General features: G+C 38.5%; 1 protein-coding gene and 1 long non-coding RNA gene across 48 annotated transcripts in view; one reads left to right on the top strand and one right to left on the bottom strand.

Moving 5' to 3' along the window:
- The window catches only part of LOC103480676 (protein tyrosine phosphatase receptor type D), a 455,017-nt gene that overhangs the window by 438,980 nt on the left and 1,051 nt on the right, over positions 1-14,986 (bottom strand). The gene's annotated exons all lie outside the window — the stretch shown is intronic.
- LOC145548914 (uncharacterized) overlaps positions 2,711-14,986 on the top strand; it is a 72,424-nt gene continuing 60,148 nt past the window's right edge. The window contains exon 1 of the long non-coding RNA XR_014084859.1: positions 2,711-14,546. This is a non-coding gene — a long non-coding RNA (uncharacterized LOC145548914). The remainder of the gene's footprint in view (positions 14,547-14,986) is intronic.

Genomic DNA, 14,986 nt, shown 5'->3' with positions numbered 1-14,986 from the left:
TGAACTAATTGTGCTCTCCAAAAATTCGAATTGAGAATCACATTTGCATTAAACTTTGGATGATTTATACACACATCTGAAACCGTACCTAGAACTAATGCCCTCCACCAGAAAGTCTTTATTTTATTTTTTTATTTAACCTTTATTTCAGCAGGAAAATCCCATTTAGAAGAAAAATCTCTTTCGCAAGAGAAGCCTGACCAAGACTGGCAATGGCACACAGAGGTTAACAGAACATTCACAGTAAAAACGGAAAAAGGATCACTGGTTTATTTATGACCGTTTTGTGTTGGGCAAGCCAAGAGGAGTGCATTATCAGAAAAAATACTGTATTCACTTTTAACTCATTCTAAATATTATATGAAAATACATTGGTAGAATAACTGACTTTTACATGTGCATTTTCGAGTAAGTATTTTTCCCTATAACTGATTTGAAAAAGAATTTCCAGATCAACTTTATCCTCAGTGAACTGCTACACGCGGTTGCTACTACATCTTTGTAAAGGATTGTGAACGTATGTATTTTCCATGTCTTTAAAAAAACATTGATTGAAAAAAAAAAAAAGAATCTGAAATATTTGTATTTCGAGACTATTTCCCATCTACTGTTGCACCAATGCATTCTTTATTCTATCCATCAATCATTTAACCGATATATCCTCCTGTGTATAGATTTTATTCACACAGTGATGGAAAATTAATACGGAAAATAATGTATAACATCAATTTTAAATGTTTGATGACAGTCAAGTAGCTCACATTTTCCCCCATATAGCTGTAAAAGTTAAAACAGATTTAAGTTCAATTTATGTAAAACATATTCAGCTAACTTTTACAACTTCTATCCCTGCTTTAAATTACTATCTTGCCGTCATAAGTGCTAAATTCTAATCCCAAACCTGGCTCTCCATTTTAATCTTGTTTTATCTGTCATCTCCCCAGGCATAACCATCAGAAACTCTCTAGTAGTGCCTTAAATCTTGCATACAAGTAGCTGTACAACTTTTTTTTTATAATTCCTAACAGTTATTAAGTCTGATATCAATGGGTTTTTTTTATGTTGCAATTTTCTTCCCAACTTTTCCCTGCAGCCGTCATTCAGTCATTTAGGAATCCGTCTCATGTCAAGACTGAAGAACATTTCTGATTTTGCCGATCTGCTCTTTAAACACGACGCACAGTGAAATGAGGCTGCCAAAAGTGTAAATGTGTTCTTCTGTGTTTAGAGAAATAGCATTGCTGTGATTGATGCAAGCCACTTGAACTGGGAGAGTCAGGGCTCATAAATTTCGAGAGCTGCTAAGTTGGACTGTATTGTTGTTGCAAGTTATCGTAATGGAACCAATCTAAAAGTAAGCTGCTTCTGCTACTCCTGGATCAGTGCTGTTCACGCAGAACTATGCTCTGCTAGAGGCTCTCTCTTGTTAAAGGGGAGCTTTTCCTCTCCACTGTCACAACTTGCATGCTCAGTAGGAAAGACTCCTGCAAAGCCAACAGCACAAGGCAAGCGATTGTCAATGACTTGATGAAATCTGCTGGGTTTCTTTGGATAGAAAGCCTCAATAAATTTGAATAATGAACTGGACTTGACTGCATTGTTGGATAACTAGAATCAATTTATTTACTCTCACATCATGGCAAAAACATGCAGTACCTTACGGACCACCAGGGGGCGCCTATGGACAAACAGTGGTCCCATGGACCAGATTTTGAGAAAGACTGGTCTTAAAAAAAAAAAAAAATCAATACAATTTTATGCATGTCGATAGCTGCTGCTAAAGAATCGTTTCTGAAGCGTACACACCAATAACGCTGGAGTGCCACATGGTAGTGACCTCAAAACATCTGCCATCTTCCCAAATAATTTCACCTACCTTTTCAAGCAATAATCTAAACTGTTTTTCTCCCTCAAAGCACATTGCATTCCCCAAGTCAACAGCTCAATCTCACCCTCATCGCCCACTTCTCTCCAAGAAGCAGATGCTATAATTTTTCTTGCTGGAATACCCCTCCTCCCTCACCCACTTTCATTTTAGACCCTCTAGATGGATCAGCCCCCGTCTCAACCCATGCTTCCTCTGCACCTCCTCAGACGAAGAGATTGATTTGTCTACAGGACGCCTCTGACCTTTGATATGATCCAATAAGGGACGCTTTGCCCTAACCGAATTAGACAAGTGGGGGGGATGCACATTAGAGGAGGGCGTGTCCCTTTTGCACATTGCATACCTCTGCTTTTTCTTTTTTTTTTCCTGTGTTGGGTAAATCCACTGCCCATCTCCTGCCAGACCCTGTTAGACACTCAGGGGAAAATAAAAGATGTGTTTTCAAATTGCACTTTGCCTAAAGGCTCTTTGGGCCAAATTTAATTTTCACCTTACATTGATTTTCTCCCTACTCACAGCTCAGTGGAACCTAATGTTTCTATGGTGTTTCTCTGTGCTAAGTGCAAATAAAGGGAGACCTTGCTGTAGATTACTACATGTCAGAAGACACTAGGTACAATATGTCTTCTTCTAGTCACTAGGGAGTGACATGATTGAAGAACTAGCTGTTTTGTGTTTGTGTGGGTCTTCTTTCAGTTCCAAAATCAATTTTTAACAACTTGTATTAGCTTGTATCTCAGGTTTGGTTTTCGGGTTTATGCTTGGAAGTTTAAAAAAAAAAAAATTATATATATATATATATATATATATATTTTTTTTTTTTTTTTTTTATGTGTGCGTTTACCACCTTTTCAGCTCAAAAACTTTAGTGAAATTCAGGGTTCCCTCACATTTCTCTGGTCAATACTTTATATATATCATTTTTGACAATTAAACATGTAAATATAAATCTCTTTTTATTTACATGTTTCTTAATTGCCACACCAAAGCTATTTTAAAGGTCTCACTAGGATTTTATTTGACCAAAAATACAAATAATTCAAAATACACATCCAGTTTGTTTCAGGTTATATGTCAAATTTTAACCTAATTAAGTTCTGCTTAGAAATCTTTAAAAAAAACTAAACAAAAAAACAAACAACCTTGCCCATCAGGTTTGTGACATCATGATCTAGATAATGAAGAAATGAAGAAAAAGAAGCTGCTGATCACAACATAAACCGTATCATTAGAAAGGCCAACATGTCAACCTCGTTTTGACATGTTTAGGAGGTGCTGGTGTGTCAGGGTTGAGTGAATCTCTCTGGCAGACGTAAAAGAAAAAAAGGAAAAAAAAAGCTGACAGGCCAGACAGAAGAAAGGACTGATTTTGACAGATCCCAGCCTCTTTCATTGGATCATATGATGAGGAAAACAAAGGGAGGAAGGTGGAGGATAACGGCATGCAGAGGCTTCAAAGTGGGAAACGGGGTTGCAGAACCAACGAATTGTGAGGAAACGCACACCAGCCTGCATGGATACGCATGAGACCCGATATCACAAGCCACAACAACACATAACCAGGCAGGAACAGAGGGGAAGCTGTTTTCTGTGTGAAGCAACAGGGGTTGCATGAGGGGATGCAAACCGACTCCCCCTCACCCCCGGCGACTCTGAACTTTTCGCTACCATTTGTTTGTCATCTTAAACTGGCAGTAAGCTGAGGAATCCCGGGTCTTACACAAAACCCTACCCAGTATGACTCTGTGCTGGGGAACTGATCCCTTCCAAAACCCTCATTGTTATTCTGCCGTGATGCCGAGGGATCTGCTGAGCACCCACAGCCAAACCTACAGGAGGGCTGAGTGGGAGGAGTGTGCGCTGTGTTTACTTTGTGTGCTCTTTCAGGGGACAGCGGTATCACACACACAGGATTACAGATGAAACAAGTTTTGGGGGTTGTGCTACAAAGGTGCCCATTTCACGAGAATACGGGTCCATCTTCCCGTTTTAAATCTTCAGTTTTATCTTTCTAAAAGAGCAAAAGATGCCAATTTCAACGCCGAGTCTAGATCATAGACCTCATCTGGCCTTGATCTTTTACTAAATTTAGATGGCAATAAACCCAAACGGTTTAGTTCATATCGCTTCGTTTACATAAAAACTTTACTGAAGCGCATAACTCATGTCTGGAAGTTGTGCTAAATGCCAAACTAAATTTTAACAGGTTGGAACTGCTTCTTTTCTTATGTTCACTTTTACTGGACACTTAAAGTCAACTGTGGATGTGCAGTGAGAGTGGAATCCAGAAATCACCGAGTGGTGCAAAACCACAGCCCTGATCAGTAAAAAGTTAATTAACGTAGTTGCTGATTAAAATCGGAAAATAGAAACAATGACCCTGACTGGATGCAAAAACTAGTTTGAATTTTTAAAAAGTCCAAAGTTACATATCTATCTTACTGGACATGCCAGTGAATGTGTGTGCGTGTGTTGTTTTTTTTAATTAAATACTTTAGCAAATTCAGGCTATGCCCCATTGATATTTTCACCATTGAACACTTTCTGCAGTATTTGTGCCTCCTGTCCACTAGCACTTCATTTTGTGGAATACGGTAACCAAAAGACTGGTCAATGGCAATTATAAATGACAATGTGCACCCTACTTTATGCATGCCCAATGTTCATCTTTGCTGGAAACAAAAACAACCTTTATTATTGGTTTTTCCACAGCCTGTTTTCTGTGTTTATTTTGATCACATTAAAATTCAAAGTATGAAAAAATAGGAAACGTTTATGGGGGGAAAGAGCTGCCACTGTTGTAGAATACTCTTTAGCCTTTGAATTTTGTATGGGTATTTAAAAACACAAATTATTCTAGCAGAAATTACAGTGCCTGTATGGATGCAAATTGTTTCACAAACAGATACATATTTTCAAAAACATGGTGATGTCAGAGCCTGAATTTTCAAAAGTTATTTGTTAATATCTGGGGATGTGGTTATAGATATTGGGGCTATGGTGATGGCTGTAAGTTTGTTTAAACTCTTTTGTGGGTTTCCATGTTTTTGATGTTCAGATGGAGCATAATAATGGTATGTTTTCTGTATGTCAGAAACAGAAAGACACCTCACAGCTTGATGGAATAACATGACATGATATAAAGATCAAAAAACTGCTTCTACGTCGTTTCTCTCTCAACCCCCGTTCCAACCCCTACTTTTAAGAATGTGTAAAAATCATCTTTGGAGTTGTTTTAAAGCATAAATTCCAAATAAAAAAATCAATATGCCCAAAAACGAAAGTACTTCTTCTATGAAGTCAGTCAAACTTGACTGACTTGATCATGAGGTTTGGCTTACCTTTTAAACAAGACATACATGTCCGTTTAACTTTTGCATGCAAATTGCGTTTAGCCCAATTTCAGCAGACATGTTTACCGACAGTCTTTATAAGCTTTCAGTGTCCCTCAAACCATAAAATACTCATTTGGTTGTTAAGACAGTAACAAGGACTGAACTCCAATTCTTGTAATCCACCCAGAGCCGTTAAACTGCAGTCAACTTGGAATCATAGTCGTTTAAAAACTATCAGACAGGCACCTTTGTTAAATTAAATTCCCACTCTATAAAACACCACCCCATCCCCTGTCCACCATGTCCTAGATATTCATCAAGATAGATAGGAGGAAAAGACTTTAATATGCACAATGTAATAGGCTTCAACACCCTTCCAGGGGACGTCCACATTCCCCCTTGTGTGGAGATTACACTTTGCACAGCCCAAGAGCTGCTGATCTTGTCAGGGATTTGCTTTAAAATGTTCAAGGTAGGGCTTGATCAAAACTGTCCCTTTTCACTCGGATCAAAGACAATGAAGCCTCAGGTTGGCGAAATTTATGCCATGCGCTCTCAGCCTCGAAGCTGTATTTACAGTATATGTCTAAGCTGCACTTAATAAAATATGCAAACCACATTATCTGCATAAACCTTTTGATTACGTCCACCTCTTTTGGAAAATAAGCTTGCAACACTACACTGAAAGTTCCTGTGGTCACATTTAGAAGCAGACGCCAGTTATTTCAGTATTTACTAAGACACCCCACATTTGCCCATTACATTCAGACTGTAGTTTAGCCGGCTTTAAAACATGATTAATAAATTATATCCTGTGGATTCAAGTCTCACTGATCCCATAGTTGGACTTTTTCCAATTTTGGATTTAAATTTCTTCCTTTAGACTTGAAGGACTTTTTCTTTCCTATAAAACCAAGTGAAGACTTCAGTAAATCTAAATCCTGTTTAAATACGAGCTTTATAGCTGTACAGCTATGGCTAGATATTACATTTTTACTCGGCAAAGCAGTACTGCTGCGTCTGTCATGTTATGGAATGAAAATGTTATTGACAGTGACCTCTTGGTGGTTTAAAATAAATCAGGTACATAAGCCAAACGATACGCGAGGGCTAATGGAACTGAGACTAAAGAATTTCCTTTGAAACCTCTATCAAATACAGGGAACGGCTTCACCTCCCCATCTTGTTTCATAAACCGAACCGAAGAAACCATGAGAGAAAAGGCTTGCATCAGATCAGGTTTAAAAAAAATAAAAATAAAAATGTGGGAAAATTCCAAGAAGTGAAAACTGAGAAATTTAAAGTTGTTTTGAGGTCAACAGCTAGTCTGAGAACAAAACAAAACTGTTACTTGAGTTTACTTTTGTCCTCTGCTCCTTTGTTTTTGCCAAACACTTTGATTCTCTCTACTCTTTCCAATGGTGGAAGTCCCTTGGATAGCAACCGAAGTAGGTCTAATTGATTTCTCTTGTTCTTGTCGTTTAGAGGCAGCAGCATCGAACTGTGCAGAGTACCCTGGCTCCAGCTTGCCTGCATTATTCCTCTGTTTTCTTCTTTGCCTCCAAATCCCAATAGACTCGGCTGTCAATACACAACATACCAGAACCTCTGGAGCTCTCGCGAGGTGCTAGACAGCACAGGATTGCCAAAGCATTTCCATGGCTGGAGATAAAATACCAAACCATGGTACAGCACTTGTAGCTTACTAAAATGTTGTAAGGTTAAACTGATATTTGCTCTTTTAAAACTATATCATGTTTTTAGCAAGCACCTATCACTGACAGAGAGCTGTCTGAAACAAATTAACATCCAAACACAATGTCTGCAGTGGGCCTGGTTTTTGTAGGGTTTAAATGGTAAGCAAAAATACTACAATGTCTGACCTTACAACAATATTGAAAACAGAAATGATGGTATACGATTTTCTTTATCTACCATTATTGCTAAAATATCACATACTGCAATAATATTAGTTATTTTACCTAAAATGATTATTAAAATATAATCACACTCATTTTAATCCTCATGTAGAAACACACAAAGAGAGGTGAGGAAAACAGGGAAGTGTGTTTCTTTTCCTTTTAATTAATGCATATAATTTCAGTTTGCATGTCTTATGGTCTTTGAAAGAACACTGGAATACAAGTCAGATCAATCTGTCATGATTAAGTAAGAATGACACCACTGGACACTTTAAAAAGAGGCTGGTGCTTGGCATCATTGTTTCTCTTCTGTGAACCATGGTTATCTCTAAAGAAACACGTGCAGTCATCATTGCACTGCACAAAAAGTATCGCAGCTAGAAAGAATGCACCTCAGTCAACAATCTATTGCATCATCAAGAACTTTAAGGAGAGAGGTTCCATTGTTGCCAAAAAGGCTCCAGGGCGCCCAAGGAAGACCAGCAAGCGCCAGGACCGTCTCTTAAAAGTGTTTCAGCTGCGGAATCGGGCTACCAGCAGTGCAGAGCTTGCTCAGGAATGGCAGCAGGCAGGTGTGAGTGCATCTGCACGCACTGTGAGGCGGAGACTCTTGGAGCAAGGCCTGGTCTCAAGGAGGGCAGCAAAGAAGCCACTTCTCTCCAGGAAAAACATCAGGGACAGACTGATATTCTGCAAAAGGTACAGGGAGTGGACTGCTGAGGACTGGGGTAAAGTCATTTTCTCTGATGAATCCCCTTTCCGATTGTTTGGGACATCTGGAAAACAGCTTGTTCGGAGAAAATGAGGTGAGCGCTACCACCAGTCTTGTCTCATGCCAACTGTAAAGCATCCTGAAACCATTCATGTGTGGGGTTGCTTCTCAGCCAAGGGAGTCGGCTCTCTCACAGTCTTGCCTAAAAACACAGCCATGAATAAAGAATGGTACCAGAATGTCCTCCGAGAGCAACTTCTCCCAGCCGTCCAAGAGCAGTTTGGTGATGAACAATTTCTTTTCCAGCATGATGAAGCACTTTGCCATAAAGTAAAGGTGATAACTAACTGGCTCAGGGAACAAAACATAGAGATTTTGGGTCCATGGCCTGAAAACTCTCCAGATCTTAATCCCATTGAAAACTTGTGGTCAATCATCAAGAGACGGGTGGACAAACCCTAGGAATTCAGACAAAATGCAAGCATTGATTGTGCAAGAATGGACTGCTATCAGTCAGGATTTGGTCCAAAAGTTGATTGAGAGTATGCCAGGGAGAATTGCAGAGGTCCTGAAGAAGAGGGGTCAATACTGTAAATATTGACTTGCTGTGTTAACTCATTCTGTTAATAAAAGCTATTGTTACTCATAATATGATTGCAATTGTATTTCTGTATGTGATGAAAACATCTGGCATACACACATGAAAACCAGAGGGCAGCAGATTATGTGAAAATATAATATTTGTGTCATTCTCAAAACTTTTGGCCATGACTGTATATGCTGTCAGCTATATGCAATAAAACACTGTCAAAATGGAGTGGTATATATAAAATGGTTGATAAAGAAATAACCCGTTTCTCGTCAGAACTAAAATCGGCACCAGATACAATATACATTTTCTCTGATCTTTGTTCTACTCAGATTGCTTCAAATTAGTTAATGAATAACCTTCGCAAATGCAACTACATCACACATTTTGAGGGTCTGATGTGCGTTTGTAGAATTAGCACATTACCTTGCCACACAATAAACAACGATGAGTATTAAGCATTGCCCATTTCTGGTCACTCAACCTCAGGGAATTTATTTCTGTATTTTAGTCGAAGCAAATAGGGTTTCTTAGCATCTGTGCTCCAACACGGTGACTGTGACAATATCGGATGGCAGAAACAAAAGCTATTTCAAACATCAGTATAAAGCAATTTAGATGCATAGGCTGGCAGGGGAATTATAAGAGGGATTTCATTCAATTCCTGTTTGAAGCTGTCATTTAGTCGTGGAGAAATTGAATGCAGCTAATTTTTATTTGCCAATACTCTGTGGGTTTGGACACCAAAACTGACTGAGGTTCAAGAATATGATCACAGATTAACTTCAAGTCATCCAAAGAGTAAACAATATCCTTCTACTACATGTGAGTCTATTAATAACTTCACAGAACTTAAAAAAAAGATCTACACCATTAACGTTGGCAGCACACAATATGATGGTGTTTTGGATGGCACCTAATTTTGTTTTTATCCAGGTATAGTTTCATGTTTTGATATTATACTCTATTCCTAAAGATAGTGGATAACTGGTTGATCAGTTTCTTACATTTAAGCCCAAACTTTTTTTTAAAAATGTAAAATCATTGATATTTAACCAAAAAGTTTGTTTCTGAGGGCTAATGAGACCGGTGTGTCTCAAAAGACATACTATGTAAAGGGAGTATAACTTTTCTAAAAATAAAAACTCTGTTTTATAAAACTAAAATAAAAAAATGGCCCCCTTCCCAGTAACCAAAGCAAATTTTTTATTAGCATTACAGCAATCAAACCATTCATATTGCTGCTAACAGGTCTTGTGTATGTTTTCACTCCTATTTTGATGATGGGCTGCTCCAAAATCTTGATACTTCCAGTTAGAAGAGACATATTGGTCAAATTTAAAGATAATTTTAAACCTAAATCACCTATGGATTTGGCTGATTTAAATGGTTTAAATCAGCCAAATCAATTTAATAATTTGGTGTTTAACTGTGCACAATATGAGAATGACTTTTTACAAACAATTTGACTGAACGTCCTATTTGGTATCTACATGTCCATTCTTCCTAATTGACTATTAGATTGTCATTTTAAAAATAAATAAATAAATAAATAAAAACATCCCCATCTAGTGCGAGAAAATGTTCGATACAAACCAACCAAAACTGTAAAAGCATGAAATAGAAAAACACCAATCTTTGGTGATGATTTCCAAGTTTTTGATTGGAAGGCCCATAGAGCCCCAACATGATTAGCCTCCATGAGTATTTTATAACTTGTTCCCACTAGGTCATCTGCCTCAAGTCTGTGAGAGCGGCAATGATGGCTTCTTGCTGTTCTTTAGCAAACCTAAAGAGTGTTTATTGTATAACCAAGTTATTGGTCTAATCAAGCACAATGCACAAGAAAAGGAATTTTGAAGATCTATTAGTAAACACCAAAAGCGGAACATTTTCAAGTTTGTGTTTGAGTACATCAGCTTGTGAAACGGCTCTTTGTGTTTGTGTGCTGCATGGAATTCAGCAAGGCATTTAGAGCTCACTGCATACGGTGTGCGAAGGAAATGTCTGCTCAATTGTGACCTTCCAGCAGCATTGTGTGTCAGTATTTAAAATGTTACATGAGGAAAGAAGGGACAGCTAGCATATCATTACACGAAAATCCACCTCTGATATGGACCTCTTCCCGTCTACACACCTGTGTGCAAGCAGCACTCTCTGAAGCCATCCGACATGCTTGTTTACCCACATCTATTTGGAGCTGGATTTATTTTGTCATACAACTGTCTTTGGATGAGAAATGCGAGATGAATCTTGTGTTGTGCAGCCAGGAAGAGCTGGTATATTTAGCACCACCAGAACATTCAGTTTTAGGGACTGTGTCCACAGAGGGACAACGGCGCCCTTCTGAGAGAGCTCTGCAAGAGAGACGAGAAACTTTGGCACCAAATGCTCCAGCTATTACAAAATGAAGCCTCGCCTTATCCAAGAGCGCACTAAGATGTGGATAAATAAATAAAACATTGCCTCTGTGAGCGGGGAGGCGATGTGACAGCGGGAGATACCCCCTCCCCTCCCTGCTTTCATGTTGGCAGGCACAGGCATTTTATTTTTGGATGAATCAAAAATTTCCTGAAAACGCCTGCGCCAGGTGTATCTAATTATCTGACAGCGTATCCTCATTATAAAGCGGCCCATGGGAGTGGGCGACTCGGCTTTCTGAGCCCTGGACCGCAATCAAGATGCTCTTTTCATCACAAACAAAGGGATGACAAGCCAATACTTTTCTTGAAGATTAAGTGCATTCACCTTTTTTTTTTTTTTTCATTTTTGCACTTGACTGGGCAGTTTTTACATGTTTCTCAAGAACATAGAAATGAAATACATCAACCTCAAACTGTCAAATTTGACTATGTACAAGAAAAAAATAGCCTGAAAACTTTTGGGAATTACCATCATTGATGGACTCTGATCCGTGATTGGTAGGTCATTTACAGAAAAACTGTTTTTTTTTCTATTAATTAACCCTTGTGTTTACAAACGGGGTCCAACCGACCACACACACGTAAAACTTGTATCATTTGATACAGTCCTCCATGTTTGCCTCAGTTCTCGCACGCACAAGGGTTAAATGCAGTCATGAACATTCGTTTTGGTGGATTAATGAGGATTTTTCTTTGTAATTTCCTTATTTTCTACTTCCATCAAGGAGACAGAATGGTCAAATTTGGAAATCTGGAAAATATGTAATGGTTAAAATCAAAGTCAGTCAGATCATTGAGGAAAATGAGAACAGGGCAGTAAAAGTTTGATTGGTGCATTTCTAAAAATAAAATAAATTAATGAAAATCAAACTGATCAGGTGTTGGGATAGTCCCATTTCTATTTCAGCAGTTGCTTGGATTATGTCACATGAAGCATAGTTAACTCTGCATTCTGTCAACCCCAGAGCACCCAGATGTTAAGGGATAATTAACAAAAGAACTTGATTTGCAGAGACGCATCTTTCTCACTCTCCTAGCTGTGGTTCTTGGGAGTCACAGTGGGTGGGTGTACACAACCAGATCATCTCACAGCTTCAGCACAAGGTCCCCACTGGTACCAAAAGTGGATTCACTGAATTTATATTTTTATTTTGGAGATTTGAACAAATGAAACGGAATGACAGAATGTTCTCAGAAAATGTTGTTCACTGTGAACAGAGCTGGAAAGCTATGAAGCAGGTTCATTGAGCACCACTAAATTACTTTGTGCCCTTAAACTCGAGGATACCTGACCTGAAAAACTGTAGTCTTCCAGTATTTTTGTCAGCTACCATTTATTGTGCAAAAAGAGGAAACTGCTGGCACATCCATCTGCCGTGGTTCGATTTGGCAACGGTGCGTTGAAAAATTAGCCGTTTGTTCATAATGCGTAATCAAAGTGTTTTAATATTAATGGCAGACAGAGCCACATCTGTAGTGCTGAAAGCAACATTTTTCAAATCTAAAAATCAACCAAGCATGTGTCCTCATATCTGTTTCCTGTGTTGTTGTTTAATTCCTTTAGAAATGCAACAGTAGCCCATCTCTCGCATGCCTCCTGACTGGCAGACTGTAATGCCATTGCATCTCCTCGATGGTCATGCTCACTTAGCCCTCTGTCACTCTACACTGGCCAGGGAAGACGCATCTGTCTGGCTGTGAGTGTGCTGCCCTTGGACCTCATTTGCAATTGCTGCTCTTCAGCTCAGCTTGCCGCAAAAACACTGAACCACACAAACTTTTCAGTTCATTATCTCGCCTTTTAGGAGGGTTTTTTTTTTTTTTGCTTTCTCAGAAGCAAAGTATGACTGCAAATCATGGGTAATTGGCTACATATGAATCACTCCTCAGCAGTATAGGCTGATAGACTCTGTAACCCCCTTGTTGCTCTAAGTTCACTTAAAATGATGTAAAAAGAAGAACATATACTAAAAAATATCATTAAAATATATAACTAGATTTGAATTTAGCACATGCGCAAGACATTTAATTTGGCCGTTTCCGCCAATACTGTCAATGTAATCCTTGGCATGTGTGGAGTTTTTACCAATTGGCATCAATGGGATAAAGACTCCCAGTGGCTGCACTTAGGGTGGAAATGGTGTGAGGTGAAATCACAAGCAGTCCTTAAGAAGCAGCTACCATATGGTAGCCCAATGGACAGCCCCTTTTTAGCTACATTAGCCATTTAAAACTCAAGAGTTTCTAAAGCTGAAATGCATGGCTTTTTTGGACAGATGACACTTTCACAACAGACCGGTAAACAGCATTTACTGGTCAACTGATTGGAAATCTAAAGGCGACACATCTAACTAGCAGACTGCCTTCCACTAATTTGACATTTTCTTCACTTTTATACAAATCCATCGTGACACTTTCCGTCACGTCTCATTGTGGAGCAGACCTGATTTTAACAGAGGCTACAAAAAGTTAAACGTGACGTAATGCTACGTCTAAAAATAACCCAGATTTATATATTTGATCACAGTTTAGATAAAGCAAAGCTACTTGGTCTAAAAGGAATCTAATGATGGACATTTAAGATATTGAAATGTGAAAATCTGTGTCTTGCAGTCCTGAAGCAAAACTCACAGCTGAATTTGATTACTAAAGTAATTATCTTTTTTAGTTGTGATATTACTGCATTAATATCAATGTGCAGAAAGAGGTGGTCTTTTTGTTCATTTCAGAGCCAACTTAAAAATGAAGTGACAAAATTCTTACATATTTGTGCTTTACTGTTGGAAACTCATCGTTATCTTGGACGTCATTAAACATTGCAGTTATTTAGGGTGGGCATCAACATTATTGCTTTCTGGACATCACTAGAGTTTCAAAACCATCAAAATGGCATTTCTCAACACAAATGATAATTTCCAACTCGAACCAGTACAGTTTTATACAATGGCAGCAACTGATCCCATTAATTCACCGTACTTCTCATAAGAAAGCAGATGGACTATTCCCCAGACAGTTTAAAATATAAATAAATTAAATAGTAAAGAGCTTAATTTGGGTTTTTAAGTGAAAGAAATAGGAGAATGACAATAAAACTGTGTCTCATACACATGAAGCATATGGAAAGTGTACAGGTAATAAAAAGATCTGGAGTTCAAGTCTGGCTGTATTGATGCTTTCGGATTTTTATGCTCGTTTTTTTTATGCTCGTTAATCTAAAATCCTATTCACGTCTACAAGAACTTCTACTTTTACACCAAAGACATTCAAACTCTACCCTACATGAGCCATTTACATATGTAGACGCATTTTAGAACAAAATAATGCTTTCTTAAAAAGCACAGCTGTGTCAAACATTTTCAGCTGCTTTACATTGAGGAAGAGGAAACCAGCCAAAACAGAGGCTGTACCTCTGATTAGCTCAGGGGTGTCCAGCTCCAGTCTGGCATGTTTCAGATGAATTCCTACCTCAGCACACCCAGATGAATGGCTGAATTAACTCCTCGGTGTGTCATTAAGTTTCTGCAGAATTCTGTTAATTAACCTTTAATTTAATTCAGATTGTCTGTACCAGGGGAGAATTTAAAACATGCAGGACACCAGCTGCTTATAAGAACAGAGCCAGACACGCCAGGAGAAGCTCTTAGCCTTCAACTGCCGTCATTGTTTCTCCAATGCAGGTAAGAGAACATTTACCAATACACACTTTTACAAGATCTAAACCAGTAAATCTAAAGCAGAAGAAAGCAGGTTGAATAAATTAGCAGCTGAGTGTCTAATTATAGACCAACTACAAAGAAGAAGAAGAAAAAAGCGGGCTTGTGGTGACACCTACTGCGCATGATCCGCTGTCAGTCAGTCAAAACCTGACAGTTGAGAGCGGGAAAAAAAAAAAAAAAAAAAGTAAACTGGGTGAGTCACAGCCCACCCACAGTCTGCATTACCTGAGTTGGGACTTAATTTTCTCAGACCACTCACACAGCAACAACCATCCGAGAAAATTAAACAAACTTTCCCAACAACAGCAATTCCAGCCATTTTTTTTACGTCTTCTCTGCATGTTTGAGGGAGAACAAAAAAACAAAAGAAGCAAAAAATAAAATAAAAAAACTACGGAGCA

This window comes from Poecilia reticulata, chromosome 18, assembly GCF_904066995.2.
Source record: "Poecilia reticulata chromosome 18, P_reticulata-male-v2, whole genome shotgun sequence".
In the NCBI taxonomy this organism is placed as follows: domain Eukaryota; kingdom Metazoa; phylum Chordata; class Actinopteri; order Cyprinodontiformes; family Poeciliidae; genus Poecilia; species Poecilia reticulata.
The sequence above is the reverse complement of the archived record's forward strand: the minus strand, read 5'-3'. Positions and strand labels throughout refer to the sequence as shown.